This window comes from Wyeomyia smithii, chromosome 2 (genome assembly GCF_029784165.1).
Source record: "Wyeomyia smithii strain HCP4-BCI-WySm-NY-G18 chromosome 2, ASM2978416v1, whole genome shotgun sequence".
Taxonomy (NCBI): Eukaryota; Metazoa; Arthropoda; class Insecta; order Diptera; family Culicidae; genus Wyeomyia; species Wyeomyia smithii.
Genome location: NC_073695.1, coordinates 61,834,297 through 61,851,758, shown reverse-complemented (window position 1 = coordinate 61,851,758; position 17,462 = coordinate 61,834,297).

Below are 17,462 nucleotides of genomic sequence, written 5' to 3'. Positions count from 1 at the left end.
AAAGTCTCATCCAAATTTAGCATATTTAAGCAAAGGCAGGAGAATAAAAGCATGAATCTTACAAATTCAGTCAACGTCCTCCGACCCAAATAAAAATCGATGCTAAGTAAATTGATTCCACTTCAATTCGTAATAAATGCAATAAATAGCACAGACAGCTACAGTCAATAACACACGAGCCAGAGATTGTTTATACAATGACAACAATATAAAGAGAAGTGAGCGAGAGAATTGTTGCTCATATTGAATTCGTGACAAAAAGCAAGAGATAACGCAGATCGTATGAAACTTCGGTAGCAGCATGGGCGCAACTACGTGGGGGCTAGGGGGGGCTTCAGCCCCCTCTAGAAAGTGTTTAGCCCCCCCCTAGAATTTTCCAGAGAATGATTGTATTCAATATAAATACATTCCATACTACTTATCAGAGCATCAAAATCAACACAAATTGAGATGTCGTTATTCATTGGCTAAAAACTAGTTCTGCACCCAGGATCGTTTCTCAAGCCTTGCTCTCTTACTCATCTTACCAGTCAGACAAGAGCTGTAGTAACTCGTGCTGTATCAAGAAGTTGTCGCCATTTTACTCGGTTTTGGGCTGTGTTTCACCAGTTCCTGCGCCCCTTACTTTCTGTTGCCGGTAGGGTTTGCTGAAGAGAAGTGATTCCACAGGGTTGTCGTCCGACATCCTTACGACGTGACCGGCCCACCGCAACCTGTTGTCTTTCGCCTGGTGCGCAATGGGGTTCTCTCCAAGCAGCGCTTGTAGCTAATGGTTCATGTACCTAGACTAAAGAAGAGGTATACCACAAAAGATCAAAACAATGGTCGCAGTGGTCCAAATCTTACAAAAAAAAATGGTTCATGCACTGTCGCCGTTATCCGTCGTCCGTTTGTACTCCACCGTAGATAGTCTACAGCATCTTCCGTTCGAAAACACCAAGAGGACTTCCGTAGAGGACTACCGGTTATATCAGAGTTTTGTAGTTTTTTGTATTGAAGTAGTCATGTACGATCAGCACTGTGATTGATGCGTACGTATGTAATGTCTGTGAAGAACGGGCCGTCGATGAGTACGTGGTCAATTGTTTTGCTGTACGTTGGTCGAGGAAAGAAGGGACTTTGGACTGCCAGCCCGTGGGAAGCTGCGAAGTTGGTGCATAGCTGGCCGTTGTCGTTCGTCACGGTGTACAGGCTGTGCGGGCTGATTACCGACTTATATAAGTCTTTCCTTCTGTTCATGTCCCCAATGACGATCTTGATGTCTCTACACGAGCAGCTATCGTTAAGTTTCTCCAGCTGTGCGTAGAACGTTTCTTTTTCTGCATCAGGTCTTCCTTCGTGAGGTCAGTGCACATTGGGAATAGTGTAGTTGTAGAACCAGCCTTTTATTCTCAACAAACACAACCTGTCGCTGATTGCCTGCCACTTCATCACACGACTCTGCATCCTGCACAGCACTATAAAACCGCTACCAAGCTCATTGGTTGTGCCATCGCTTTGGTGGTACTGTGCCTTGCGGTCACAAATCCACCGTACCTTCTCTTCTTTCAGGCAAAGCTCCTGGAGCGCAACGATGTCGAAGTGGCGGGTTTCTAGCTGATCCAGCGGAATCCAGTCGACATCCGGGGCGTTGAGCGATCTACTGTTACATGTACCGAGCTTCTAATCGTCGTCCTTATTTCGTCGGTTGGGTCATTGCCTATTGTTCCGGTTCGTTTTGAATTCTTGATTCTTCGTAGTATGTTTATTTTAGTATGCTGCCTTACTAGGGCTGCGATGCCTAGTCTCGCGACGGGGCTGCCGCCATAGATGTAGCTGGCGAGACACCGCATTTCATAGTTCAGCCGTTCGGTCCGGATCAGTCGCTGTTTGAGCCGCCCCTAGCCTGTGGGGTTCAGACAAGCTGCTCTCTAAGGAGAACAACTACCCCTTTCCTGTCAGCATACGACCAAGTTCCCACTGGTTCACCGGTTTTCTCTTGGTTGCTCGTATCACAGTCGGTAACACGTGGAGGTAGGAATAGGGCATTATGCCTTGAATCACACTGGGGTCTATTTTATACCAGCTAGTACGGGTGTGCTGTTAAAAAGCACTGCCCAGCCATTTTCCAAACCTGGCTCTCCTCAATATCAAATCAGTGTTGCTGAAAGAGGTTGGCGTTGACGCTGTGTTCAAGATATTCAGTACATCTTCGGATATTCTATCCCGAAGTGATTTTTTCTGCTGTTACGACACTAGTTTAAACGTTATTGAATAAGCATATTAAAACTCTGTTTTTCCGTTTTTTTTTAAATTTCATACATGAAAACTAGCCCCCCTGAAATTTTCCTTAGTTGCGCCCATGGGTAGCGGCTACTGTCGCGTAATGTTTCATTCCACAGTGGTAATCACAAATATCTTGCTACTGTCGTGTGAATACTGTAGCGTACTAGTACATTTACCCACCCTGGTCAGGGCCAATAACCACAGAAGTATTGAGGGAAGTGAAAAGCGAATATCGAGGGTGAACGGTCGCGAGTCCTGATTAGACGAAGCAAGCCGGTAACAAGAATACTTACACAATGCTGAACTCTTCAGCAGATTTGCCAACTCTTGCTCTCGCTCTTCGCGCCGGCGGAGCTCTTTTTTCTACTGCTGGGCATGTTTCCGAATCTCGCTTGTCTCACGTTGCCATTCTTGGTACGGTGTTGAATTTCCAATTAGCCTCGGGACGATTTTGCATGGTAAATTAAAATCCGCGGTAAATTATCAATTCGCTGTTGTTGCTCATTGGACTGCAGCTTTGAAACGCCCTCTGTTCAACGCCAGCTAACGTTCGATCGGGATACTCTTCAGCGACATCGCTGATATCGATGGGTGCCGGAGATCTCACGGGTTGTTCTACTTGAACCTGGACCGGTTGGGTTACCTCATTTCCGGATGAACAGGACGTAGCTTGTTGGTGGAACCAGGCTTCTACTTAGCCTCGGCTGCTTTCTGGACTGAGACTACTTCGGTTGCTACGCGGACTTCTCACATAATTATCCTGCTAGCAAAGCAGCTCATGCTTCCGAGCCAAGTACTCTTTTTCACGCTCAAGTTTTTCATTCATCGTTTTTTCGACCAATAGTTTTTTCGCACACATCGGTCTTCTTCTAACCGCTGAAGCTCTCGCGTTCGCGAAGTCACTGGATCGCACTGAACTAACGTCCACTTTCGTACAAAAGAAATGGTTAGTCCTGTGCGCCGCCGCGCCACGCCGCCGCCGCTGACACTTTTACGCACGCCGTCGCCGCCGACGATTTAGAGTCGGCGCGCCGCCGAGAAAATTTTTCACGCGCCGACAATAATTATGCAGACTGGATTTTTTCATGATTCGAGAGATACCACGAATCACAGCCAATGAGTGTAAATTATCCTGAGTTGTGAATATTCGATACAGCATTTCACATCAAGAGTATTAAGTTGCATCAAACATTAAACGCAATATTTTAGAGGTGGTAATCAGTAAGGCTGTGCGAGATTTCGAATGATTTCGTATAATTTCGCAAAACTCGAAATTTTCCGAAATTTCGCGAAATTTCGGTTTCGCGAGATTACCGGAAAGTTTCGTTGAATTTCGCTAAACTCCGCCTAAAATTTCGCGAAATTAAACTTCTAATTTCGACGAGTACGAAATTTCGCGAAATTTCGGACCAAATTTCCGATGCGCATTATTACATTATTTTCTGGGTTGTGCTCGTTGCGACTATAAATTTAATTGAATAAATCTCAACAGATATTTGGTTTACTAATAAAAGTCAGATATAGAAGACGAAAAGACCACGTAATCTTTTTTCTGACTTATAATTTATTATTGCCACCAAGAATATAGCTTTCGCATTTTTTTTTTTTTTTTGATTAATAAATTTATTTGACACGACTTGATAATTCATAAATGTCACGGAAAGTTTGCGATTTGTCAGCAGTTATGGCATTTACTTCTACAGAATAATAATTCTTTTTTGCAATGCGTCAGGATTTGTGACATTTTCCTGGAAGTATATTTCAATACTCAACGATCGGCAAAAAAATCAACGCCTTGGTCTTAAAAACAATATATATGACCTGGATTCTCGTGAACAGAAGGAAGAAAGAAAGATGTTTATATTTTGTTCGACATTTAAAAGCCATTGTACAATTTATCGTAGATGATCAAACTGTTCAAACAAATTTTATTTATTTTTATACTCAACAACAAATTGTATTGAAAATGATTCTGAATATACTCAACAGAATAGCGTATATTAATTACTTTCAGGTAAGGAAATCATTATAGGGTATCGAACGTCTTCGTCAGTGGTTTTCTTCGGCAGTTTTTCTGCAGCGATCTTATTTAAAAGGGGGCCGAAGAAAACCACTGACGAAGACGTTCGATACCCTATTTGTTAGAGACAGTGAAATATTATTAAAAATTATACAACCATTATCTTTTATTTATTTTTGTTTTTGAGAAAATGATATTACCGAAAATTCTATTTACAATTTGCGCAATTACTAATAATCAGTTTTCTTTGACCTTTATTTTTTTATAAATTTTTCATACTTTATTGTACATATATTTGTAGAATGAGATCATAAATCAATTCTTTTATGAAAATCAGAATGAGTAACATTTTGCTCTTCGAAGTTTCTGATTGTTTTTACTTAGACATGGCGTTTCCTTTTACTTTATTTATCTTTATTTGTTCTGGAAAATTTAGGATAACAGGCCTATCCACAATTAGTATTAAAATACAATAAAAATAAAAACAACGAGATTTGAAGAATATTTAATTATTCAGTTACGGTAATAAAATAGTGCATTTTTGAAAGGCCCGTTCGTCATACATTTTAGGCAAAAAATTTAAAAAAAAATTATCCGTATTGCGAACAGGAACAGTCTGATTAGAATTGCTTTTTCAAAGTTTTTACCAAACATGTATAATCAGACTATTTTTCGTTAGAGCACTTGGCAAATAAAAAGACCACCTGGTTAAAGTTGGAGGGGGACTGGGGGAGGGGGCTTTCCAAACGACCACGGGGGGGAGGGGGGTAGTGGGAATAAAAGGGATCAAAATATCACCACGTAGTTTAGGAATGGCCCCAAATGCATTTTATTATTTTTGGTATCGCTGAAACTAACAGGTCATTTTTTTAGGACAAAATTATTTTCTACAACTTTACCAGAGACACTAGTTATGCCAGTCAAACAAATCGATTTAGCTGAAAAAATATTTCTAATCTCCAATAGAGCACTCTGTGTATAATTGAAATATTTTTACAACCGAAACAGTTTGTTTGATTGGCATAGTGTCTCTGGCAAAGTTGTAGATAAAAATATTTTCCTTCCAAAAATAAACACGCTGTGAAAAAAAAATTGTTTTGAAAAAATATAACTTTTTTTCTTTATATCTTCATCGCTGCGGTATTTTTCCTGTAATTTTTATACAAAAAAAAAAATAGATTTTTGAAGAATAAGCTTTTTCATATTAGTTTTAATATTTCTCTTACATTTAAAATAAATGAATTTTTTAGTGTTCTTCTTATCAGAGAGATAAAATTACTATCGAAAACTTTGCCGAAGACGTCAAACTGATCAAAACACTTTTGGCTCTGAAAATATTTGTAATCACAATAATCCTCCCGAAATAGCATTTTAAATAGCTTCTCAGCCTATAGAAACATCTATGCAAAGTTTGGGCCAAACCAAAAATGACAAAAAATATTGAAACTGGACATTTTATGTCGAACTGCTCAGTTAAAAATCAACTTTAACTCATTTAAAAAACTGCGCAAAAATATTGACAACTTCAAAGTTTACAGAATAGTTAACTTAAAGTTTGTTTTCCTCGAATTGATGAAGATGTCACTTGGTCTAATCTGACTAAACGGCGTCAAAAAAAAAATTCAATAACACTGGTCGACAAAAGCGAAAAAAAGTTTCCCTAAAGCTCAAAATGGTTGTCCTTTTTTCTCCGTGTTGGGTATTTTCGTCACTGCGACCATTTTTTTTTTAATAGGGGGGGGGGGGGGGGGAATGTTTGTTATGATTTATTTATGTACTAATATCTATTCAGAATTATTATTGTGTGTTCTGCCACAAATGGTGACATATCAACACTATTATATATATGTATTTGTACTCTTTTTTATATTATTGAATGTTATTAGCTTTCGCAGTTAAGTTAATGTAATTGTAGGAAAATTATCAAACCTACTTGTCAAGGAGAAAAAAAAGGAATAAAACAAAACTTAAAATAAACTTAAAACTATCTTAATGACTATAAAGTGAGCTAATCGTTGCAATTGAGGATTGCAACGATTTTTGTCGGAATTTGTTGATAATTTGGCTTGACATATTTTCTAATGTTTCTACATTAGTGAGCTTATGTAGCTCGTTCGTGCTAAACCAGGGAGGACGCTTCAAAATCATTTTCAAAAGTTTATTCTTAATCCTTTGATCGTCACTGCGACCAATTTTTTGATATTTTGTGACATACATGGTTGCTTAGGGAAAAACGCAGTCAAGTCTTTGAAAAAGTTATCTTTGCTAGGGACACCAAAACTCACAGGAATGGTTGACAATCTACCTACCATCTCTCATGTTTTACAGTTTGAGCTCTAAGACAAAACTTGGATTTTGAATAATGAAAGTGCTATGAAAGAAGGATTACTATTTTAAACATAGTTTCATTCAAACCAAAAGAATCAGTTCAGAAGTTTATTAAATCATTATTTACAAAGATATTACAATTGTGTACTTTAAATCATTTGTATCTATCACGCTTTTTTTACCTGCAATATAATTAATATAAATGAATAGGTATAACCTTCAAGATTATAGTTTTCCATTTTTGATATTCCCGTCATTGCACATAAGACGGTCCCTATATAAAAGAGTGGCCAAAATTACCAAAATGCGAATTTCCTATTCAGGATGTTTTGAGCACATGATTTTGTAGTATTTTATCTATACTTTCATAATTTTTGAATGAAATCTTGATACAAAAAACGGTTCATGTTGAAAAATGCCTTCAAAGTTACCTATTTCAGAAACGGAGAAAAATAGTTTTTCTGAATATTTTGGAATATATAAAAACCTACTAAAGCTATCATGATATGTTCACAAATGATTGAAGGCTTATTAAATTAATTCCCTAAAACAAAATGGGTAATGGATTTCAACCCTACAGAGTCAGTCGCAAGCCACATTGAAAATATGCGTAATTTTCCTAATTTTGACCATCAAAAACATTAAATGTAAGCACGTGTAGGCACAGCACCTGATAGTGTGTCTGAGAGCCCTACTTGTGCCTTTTAAGAATATGTGTTAAAAACTTGCGGAAAATTTGCGTTTTGGTAGAAAAGGATGATTAAAAATTTTCCATTTTTTTGCAATTTTTGAATTTTTGGGTGATTTATTAACAAAGTTTTTCGTATATTAGAGCAATTTGGTACAAAACACACATGAAATTATTAGATTAATTGGTTCATTAGAATATACGTTGTTTAAAACATATCTTAAAAGTTTGAGTAAAATTTGGGTTTTTGTAGAAAAAGGTAATTTAAAATTTTTAATTTTCTATGTAATTTTTTGGAGTTTTATGAAGACTTATCAACGTATGTCATAGCAATTAGGTTCAAAAATATACTGGAAAAACTTAGTTTGATTATTCAGTTGTACACACTTAAGTAAAAAATTTTTTTTTTCATTTTGTTAGAAAAAAAAGGTTAATATTAGCAATAAATTGGTTTTCGCGTGTATCGATGTTTTTTTACCAACCCAAAGTTTTTTTCTGAAATTTATTTTGTTTACCCATTACAACATCGCTGAAACAGGTATTAGACGAAGCAAATATTTGCTATTTTTCAATACAGATTTTATTTGCAAATAAAATCGTACCGAAAATAGCAAATATTTGCGTCGTCTAATACCTGCTAAAGAGACTTAGCGATTATTCATGTGAACTTAACCTTAACCTTAACCTTACTTAACCGAATATAAAAATGAATTATTATCCCAAAAATGATTCCCAGTGTTTGTTTTATGAAAACACGGCCATGAAACACCACACGCAAACTTCTCTCACCATACACAAATATAACTGCCAGAGTTAAACAAATGGTTCGAGCTTGCATTTGGGCATTTACTCGCCATTTAGGCCGTTTACATACTGGCGCGTCCTGCGTTGCGGAGACGGTTCGCCTTGCCGTGAGTTAATGTACAGCGCTAAGCAGAGCTGTACATTAACCCACGGCAAGGCGAACCGTCTCCGCAACGCAGGACGCGCCAGTATGTAAACGGCCTTACAGCCGAAGTAGAAGCTGTGTACCGGATATGTCGGCATACAGCACAAAGTTGTACACACAAATGGAGGTTCTCATGGTCGAACTTTACAACACTGCAGTCAGGTGTTTCATACACGAAATTGCATTGAGTTAACCGTCAATCTCACAACTACTCCCACGCATAAACCCGCAATCTCACAAATATTATCATACTCTTGAATCATGCGGCTCATATGTCTTTTATGGCTGACTGATTCTAGTTCATTCCTTTGAGTCGGTCTGATTGCTTGTGTATGTGGAGGAAACAAGGTTTCATGTGTGCTTTATAGTTCTGAAGTTTTATTCAAGTGTTTTACGAAGAAGCGAGCTATGTCTAACGAGGAAGTTCATAAGATCGATTTAGTGAGTTTGTTCATACAACCTAGAACAGAAAATGTTATAAATGATTGCATTTAATTGATCAAGCACCGTTTTAAAACAGTTTTTAACAAACAAGACCATAGAGAATTGTATCAACATTTGCTGGCTCTACAATCGAGATTTGCTAAATCGTTTCGTCTTCAGTAGTTTTGTTTGAATTGAATTGCTTTACAACTTTACTGAAGAAACCATATCTCTTGAATGCTCCTATCAAAAGTTAAATTCGTGCGCAATCTCTGCGGACAAATCGCGAACTAACTCTCAAAGCCATAAGAAGCGTTTTACTATTATGTGCATCTTTGCTGAAAACAGTAATCGTTTATCTCGTTCCACTAACGAGTTATTTACGTTTATTCGAAAACACAAGACATTTGCCTTATTTTACGTGGTTTATAAACAGCCCCATGTCAGTACAAAACTTTTTTTTATATGTTATAATCATCTGCAATGGAAAACCAACAATTTGGCACAAAAAAATTAATTTTGGCCGGAAATTTCAATTTTCCGACCATTGTGCATTGTCGGTTTTTCGATATCTGATACCTACGTTACTCTTCGTCACCAGGTAAGCATCTTGTGATTCAAATCATTGGATTGCTATGTTTTAGAAACATTTTTTATATTTTTCGAAATTTCGCGAAATTTCGCGAAATTTGGAGACCAATTTCGTTTCGTCTCGAGAACTCGAAATCCACCTTGATTTCGTTTCGACTAATTCGGCGAAACCGAAATTAAGGGTTAATTTCGTTTCGTTTCGTTTCGACACCAGAAAAGCCAGTTTCGCACACCCTTAGTAATCAGAAGCACGCCGATACACGCCGCCGCCGCCGCCGCCGATGAAAGCCAACGGCGTCACACCGGCGCGCCGACCGCCGCTGAGGCTGAATGTTTTCTACGCCGCCGCCGATGATTTGCTCGGCGCACAGCACTAGAAATGGTATCAACTCTCACACTTTCCGCATTGGACCATATACAATGCCGCATTGTTGGGCCGGGTACATTCCGCACAATCGAAAAGCTGGCCACGCTCGCTGTCGACCCTTGATGGTTCGAGAGGATGAGGCCTCTGAATCTATCGTTAGTGGGCTATCATGGGATCATTGAGAACTGCTGCTAGCTGGATTTGGTGAAGTCACTCGGGTTTCCGACCGGGTCTGGTGAACGAATTATCCTTGACCTTCCATTGTTTACCGTCTTTCTTTGAAAATGTTATGGTGAGGGTGGCGTTTCTGAATTCCAGTAGCAAATTCAGCCGTTTCCAGTGAATTAGCTCAAAGTTATATTTTTTTAAAGAAATAATAGCAATTCGTAGCGATAAAGAACAGCATTTATAATACTCACAAATAGTCTCGAACTAGGCACCTAATTAAATCTAATGTCATTTCCCTTCGCTGCTACCCATAACCAATAAAAAACCAATGCCATGTGACAGTTCTCCATATACCAGCATATTCCCAATTTCCCACATCATTCCCGCCTGAACGTCAATAGCGCCGAGGGGTGTGCCGTTTTATTTCTCGCATGCATCCGTCGTAATAGGATTTAGAAAGTTTTCTAATCGGATGTAGGATTTTTCCAGCATAGCGCTTTTTACTGTCCAGTGGTAAGGAATTCACGTAGGCGGAGAAATTTTGAAACTTAAGACATCGTTTGGGTGAGTAAAATTTTTGGCGGAAAACCTCTATTGACACATTCTACCGTGACGTTACAACGTTATGAATATTCTGTTAGCAATTTTTTTCAAGAAACCCTTCAATATTATTTCATATTTGGAAAGTACACAAAATTTTCAATAAAAATGATGTATGATACATTTGTTTACTTTGGTTATATCACTTTGGGGAGTAAAAATGTAGCGTGACGTTACAATGCGCGAGAAATTGAGGTGTCTGGACTTTTATTACAAAAGTCAAAAACTTTGCTCTGTTTGAAATTTTATAAGGATTTCTTCTTCCATGATTTGATAACAAATAATAATCGAACATTTTTCCGTGTTTTGAGTGCCGATAACTGGTAACAGCTAATTTTGAGAAACTTTTATTTTTCGTGACGTTACAACGCTCATTTTCCAGCAAGGGGTATTCTCACTCCGTTGTAACGTCACGAAAATAGAATTCAATATATATTCATTATTTATCAAATATCTCTCACACATTTTAATAAGAAATGGTTCATTAACTGGTTTTATATATTTCTACTTCTACTGCATGTACTTGGTTTAGGGGTTGACCGTAAACTATGTAACAAATTTACTCTGGCTTCCAATATTTGAAAATGCAGAACCAAACTCAAATTTGAGGATTTTAATTGAAGGAATGTGAGTAATGATGATCGCAACTCTTTTCATAAGTAACGTATGTATTGTAATGACATTATATGACATTGTAAGCAAAACATACTCAATTTATTTTTCTTCTAGTTGTTTCACAAAGATTAAATACATTAGCAATTTATCCAACATTTATGTTTAAAACAAGTTTACAAACGTGTCCTAAATGCCGTTACATTACGTCACGTTACGTAATTTCGATAACCTTCACATTCGGGGGATTGGCTTGAACAATGCGGACGAAGTCTCTAGCATTCCTAATTTCATCAATAGGGTCACCTTGCGGCACCGATTTTTTTTCGTAGGGAACATTTGCATGTTACGTAACGCGGAAGATGGCAATTTTCAATACCTCCTCATCTTCACGTAACGTAATTTCGCATGGTGGCCTCACGTAGAGTAGGACTTCGCTGAATACCCCCCATCCCCTGAGCGTGTTTTGTAATATACGAATGTTCCCTTTTAACCATTTTTGCTTTTCCACCAATTGCATTGCGCTTACCCTTTCCGTGAGAAGTGCAAAATAATGTCCTTGTGAAACTTTTATTGTATTTCTTGGCTAGGTGTACGAGCATTCGCAGTATATATTGGTTTTTAAACCTGCTGATTGCTCCATCACTTTATGTTTAGAGTTTAGACGAAAAGTAACCTAGATAATAATATGAACTCATTCAAATAATTCCCGCATAATTTTAAATAATGGTCATTGTGAAATTAAAAAAAAATCTCAGCATTTTGAAACATTATCACATTCAAAGCACCCGAAAAATAAACTTATTTTGGAAAGAAGAAAAAAATATAAAAAAAGCCTAATTGTTCCTGTAAAAGGAGCTAGACCTGAGTAAGAAAATCTTATTTGTATAATGGCTGTATCTAAAACCGTGTAATAACTTGTGGATGACCCGTAATCACTGAATGATACTGATATTTTCAACACAGGTCAGACTTTTGCTTTTAAATGTTATAATATTAGGATTTTTTAGATTGTAACGTTACTCATGGATGACCCACAGTTTAATGATTAAAAACATTAACTCATTTTACAAAATTTATTCTTAGCTATATGACAGATGTGACGTAAAGTAATTAGGACGTATCAAGTATGTTATCAGACATAGATGAATACCATATGGGGAGAAATAATAATTACGTGACGTTACAACGCAAACTAAACCCGGTTGTAACTTAAGTTGTATTCAACCTAGCTAAGATCTTTTAGTGTCAAATAAAAGGTATTTTTAAGTATAACGAGAAAACGAAATATCGATTTGATTAACCTTCATTGAACCCTTGTGTGGAAAACCACACAAATGAATTTTGTTTTGATTTTTTTTCGGAAACTTCTCGATCGATTTTGATGAAATTTCTTGACAATTCCTAAACCATCAATCTTACACAAAATACATTTTCTCCAAGGGAAAAATATTTTTGGTTGATGAGATATTTAAAAACTTACGTTGTTTACCCTGGTGTGTGGATTTCCACACATACAACATTCGAATTTATTTTGGTCAACAAACAACTTAATTTTGCCCCAAACATATTTTTTTCATTGAGTGCTTTCATACCTGAAGCTATGGGTACCAATTAATCCTGTTTTAAAAATCGAATAAGGTGTGTATGTGTGCGGAAGTATGTGTATGTGTGTTTATTTTCATTCTTACGACCAATGAATCTCGATTTTCTCAGCAACGGCTGAACCGATTCGATTGTTCTTAGTCGCGTTTGAAAGAGCTAAAAGTCTAGTTAGTTGATGGAAAATATCGTTTTGATCCGAAGGTTCATTCAAAAATGACGTAACAAAAGGTTATCAATTTACATGGGAACTGATAAACTAATTGATTTTTTTCATCGGTTTGACTGATTTTAGAAATGTATAAAGGTGCATTCTTGTAATTCGCATCAAAATCAAATCAATCTAAAGGCTACGTGGGACATGTGTAAAAGTATGTGTTTATTTGTTTCATCTCAGTGTGAGAATTTTCACACATATGGGTTACGAATACGCTAATGCTAAAAGTACCTATTTGGTGTTTGCACAGCCTGGTTGAGCAGTGTTCAACATTTACACAGTTTTATGTCTACTGCAAGACAAGTATACTCGCACTTTCAGGTATATTGAAATAAATTTAGAATGGATCTCCCGAGATGGTCTAACAAGCCAGTCGTCGTGGGTTCGAATCTCGGCTCGGGAGAAATTGTTAGTGTTAGTAGGATCGTAGCGCTAACCCTGCAATTGTCCTTTACACTAAACATTTGATTGCGAAGTCTGTGTATAATGAACGAATCGGAATGTAGCACCAAGGCTTTGCTTACTTTGCTTAGCATAGATTTCAGAATATTCTTACGAACATTCCTAGCACCAAATTGCTTCATTTGATCAAACAAATTTGATTTTTTTTGTTCAATTGCTATCATAGCATGTTTAATTGGTCTCATATCATGTAAACACGTTTTGTTTTGTAACTTTTGCATGAACCATCGGATCAAACAAATGTCCGATGATGACCTAATGGCCTTCAAGTCCTTCCAATTGCAGCCAAGGAAATCAAATCAATACATCCATTGCTGAGATAATCCAAATGTATTTTTCGAGATTGTTTTTGTACACTACGCATAATTTTCTTCAATTGGTTACCTCCAAAATACTGCAATGTACTTGGCGTTTCCACAAGTTTTGTTTTGTTTTTTTTCAACGTACCTTTGGAAATTATCATTTAATTTTAAGTATATCTATGAATAAAAATCTACCCTCCGAATCCTAACAAACGCATCTAGCACCAAAAGGACTCAAATCAGTCAAACCGCTGAAAGAAAAAATCGGATAGTTTATCAGTTCCTATATAAGCTGACCACATTTCGTTACGTCATTTCCGAATGAACCTTCGGATCAAAACGAGATTTTTCGTCAAATAACTAGACTCCTAGCTCTTTCAAACGCGACTAAGAATAATCGAATCGGTTCAGCCGATGCTGAGAAAATCGAGATATGATGGTCGTAAGAATGAAAATATTCACACATACACATACTTCCGCACACATACATACCTCATTCGATTTTCGAAACAGGATTATTCGGTACCTATAGCTTCAGGTATGTATGCACTCAATGAAAAAAATAAATTTGGGGCAAAATTAAGATATTTCTTGTCCAAAACAAATTCAAATGTTGTATGTGTGGAAAACCACACACCAGGGTAAACAACGTAAGTTTTTGCCTTTCTCCTAGAAAGGTATAGCAATCACTTGCAAAACCGAAAGTATAAAAGTGCTCCAAAGGGCCGAATGGCATATATCACTCGACTCAGCTCGACGAGCTGAGCATTTTCTGTATGTGTGTATGTGTGTGTGTGTGTGTGTGTGTGTGTGTGTGTGTGTGTGTGTGTGTGTGTGTGTGTGTATGTGCAGATTTTTATTCTCACTCACTTTTCTCAGAGATGGCTGGCCCGATTTTCATGAAACTAATTGCAAATGAAAGGTCTTATTGCCTCATAATACCCTATTGGTTTAGGATTATGTTTAAAAATGTGAAAATCATGAATCATCAATATCTCAGAAACTACACAACCGATTTGAACAAAATTGGTCTCGAAAGAACGGGCTACCTAGAAAACCCTTAAGTTTTGAATTTCATGAAGATTGAACTTGTGGTTCAAAAGTTATGAAAAGAAACGTGTTCTGAGGACTGTTTAATCTCACTCATGTTTCTCAGAGATGGCTGTACCGATTTTCATAAAATCAGTGTCAAATGGAAGGTCTAATTGCCCCATAAGACCCTATTGATTTGATTTGCATTCGGACTATTACTTTGCCTGTTATGTTTAAAAATGTGAAATCCAGCTATGAAAAGGAACATATTCCGAAGACTACATGGACTCACTCACTTTTCTCAGAGATGGCCGACCCTATTTCCCCTCAGAAGACCCTATTGAGTTATACTGTAATCGAACTGTACCTTCGTTTGTAATGTGCCGACTTGTGAAAATCACGAAACTTCATTATCTCAGAAACTACACTACCGATTTGATTATTATTATCAGATGAGCGGGCTAGTTAAGGGTTAACTGATAAATTATGATTGAACACGTGGTTTCAAAGTTTGGCTGCCCTACACGTTCCCATTTCATTTGATTATAATCGAACTTAAGCAACCGTTATGTATTAAATTGTTAATAAAACAACGAAAGTCTATTATCTCAAAGGATACATGACTTATTTGAACATAACTAGTGTCATACGAACGAGTCATCTCTCAAACTGACAAATAACAAACTTCATAACAATTCGATATGTTGCTCAAAAGTTATGGAAAGAAGAGAAATTCAAAGACTATTTAAAACTATACCTGCTTTGATCGATATATGTGGCCTCAACATAATTGAAATGTGGTCTCGTACTATTTGAACGTTCCAAGCTCATTGATTCCTTGCGGTTTGTTTGAAGTCTGCAAATGCACGACGAATCGGCCATAGGATATGATCAAAGTCAAATAACAAATCGTTTCAAATGATCGGTTTTATCGAAATGACAACATCCTCGTCTTTTGGCTTCTGTACATCGCCTTAATTCTGAATATATTCATATTGGGTGGTATTCTGTCATTATCAGCAGACTTTCTGGCATCAATCTGACACCGGAAATACCCATATTGGGAGGTATTTTTGGTTGTTTTCCAGAAACTAAAAGTGGTCGTCTTCAAATTCAAAATAGTGTCCAGGGTCAATGTTTGGTTTTTATGCATCATCACGTTTACAGAAATATGCATATTGAGTATTATTCGGTCATTTCCGACTGTTGCCTATAAGTTGCCATTTAGCAATTCAAAATGGTGCCTGAGGTCAATTGTTAGCTCCTTGCATCATTCTGGTTCCAGAGATACTCATATTGGATAGTATTTGTTCATTTTAGGCTGTTTTTCACAAACCGATAGTCACCATCTTGGATTTCAAAATGGTATTTAGGATACTGGTTAAAGAAAAACTCATATTGGGTGATATTTGGTCACTTTGGACTGTTTTTCAGAAGCCGAAAGTCGTCATTTTGGACTTTAAAATTGCCTTGAAATCAATTTCTGTCATCTGGGCGTAATTCTGGTTCCGAAAACATTCATATTGAATGGTAATTGGTCATTTCCGGCTATTTTCCAGACACCGGAAGTCACCATCCTAAAATTCAAGATTGTGTCTGTGATCAATTTCTAGCTTCTGTGCATCTTTCTGGTTCCAGAAATACTAATATTTATTGGGAATCGTCCATTTCAGGCTGTTTTCCAGAAACCGGAAGTTGCTATCTTACAATTCAAAATGTTGTCTGAAGTCGATTTGTGGCTCCAGTGCATCATTACGGTTCCGGAAATACCCATATTGGGTGGTATTTGGTCATTTGCCGCTGTTTTTCCGACACTGGAAGTCGTTATTTTGGATTTCATAATGGCATTTGGAGACAATTTCTGGATTTGAACGGCATACTGGTTAAAGAAAAACTCATATTGGGTGGTATTTGGTCATTTTCTGCTGTTTTCAGAAACCGGAAGTCGCCATCTTAGAATTTAAAATGCTATCTGTGGTCGATTTTAGCTCCTGTGTATTATTCTAGATCCGGATATTATTATATTAGGTGGAAATCGGCCATTTTCGGCTGTTTTCCAGAAACCGGAAGTTGCCATCTTACAATCCAAAATGTTGTCTGAGGTCGATTATGGAACATATTTGTCACCACTAAAAACATTCACATGCCAAATTTGGTTCCATTTAGTTGATTAGTTCGCGAGATGTGCAAAAATTTGTGAAGAAACATGTAATTCCAGAAGAAGGAGGGGTGTCAAACCATTATGGATATATTTGTTACCTCTAAAAACATTCACATACCAAATTTGGTTGTATTTTCTTGATTGGTTCTTGAGCTGTGCGAAATTTGTGTTTCATTTTCATGGGATCCCTCCCTTATAGAAGAGGGAGTCGGGTTTTAAACCATTATGTACATATTTGTTACCACTAAAAACATTTACCTGCCAAATTTTGTTCCATTTGGTTGATTAGCTCTCGAGAAGTGCACAAATTTGTGTTTCATCCAACTATTATGGACATATTAGTTACCCCTTAAAACATCAACATGCCAAATTCGGTTTCATTTGCTTGGTTTGTTCTTGAGTTGTGCAGAAATTTATGTTTAATTTGTATGGGACCCCTTCCTTCCAGAAAAGGAAGGGGTCTCAAACTATCATAGGAACCTTTATCGGCACCAAAAACCCCTACATACAAATTTTCACGTCGATCGGTTCGGTAGTTTTCGAGCCTTTATGGATCAAACAGACAGATAGACTTGACTGCATTTTTATATGTAAAGATTACAACATCAATATTTTAGAACCTGAAGAGTGAATATACATTTATTGGATTGAAACGTTCATGTAAATCTATTTTTA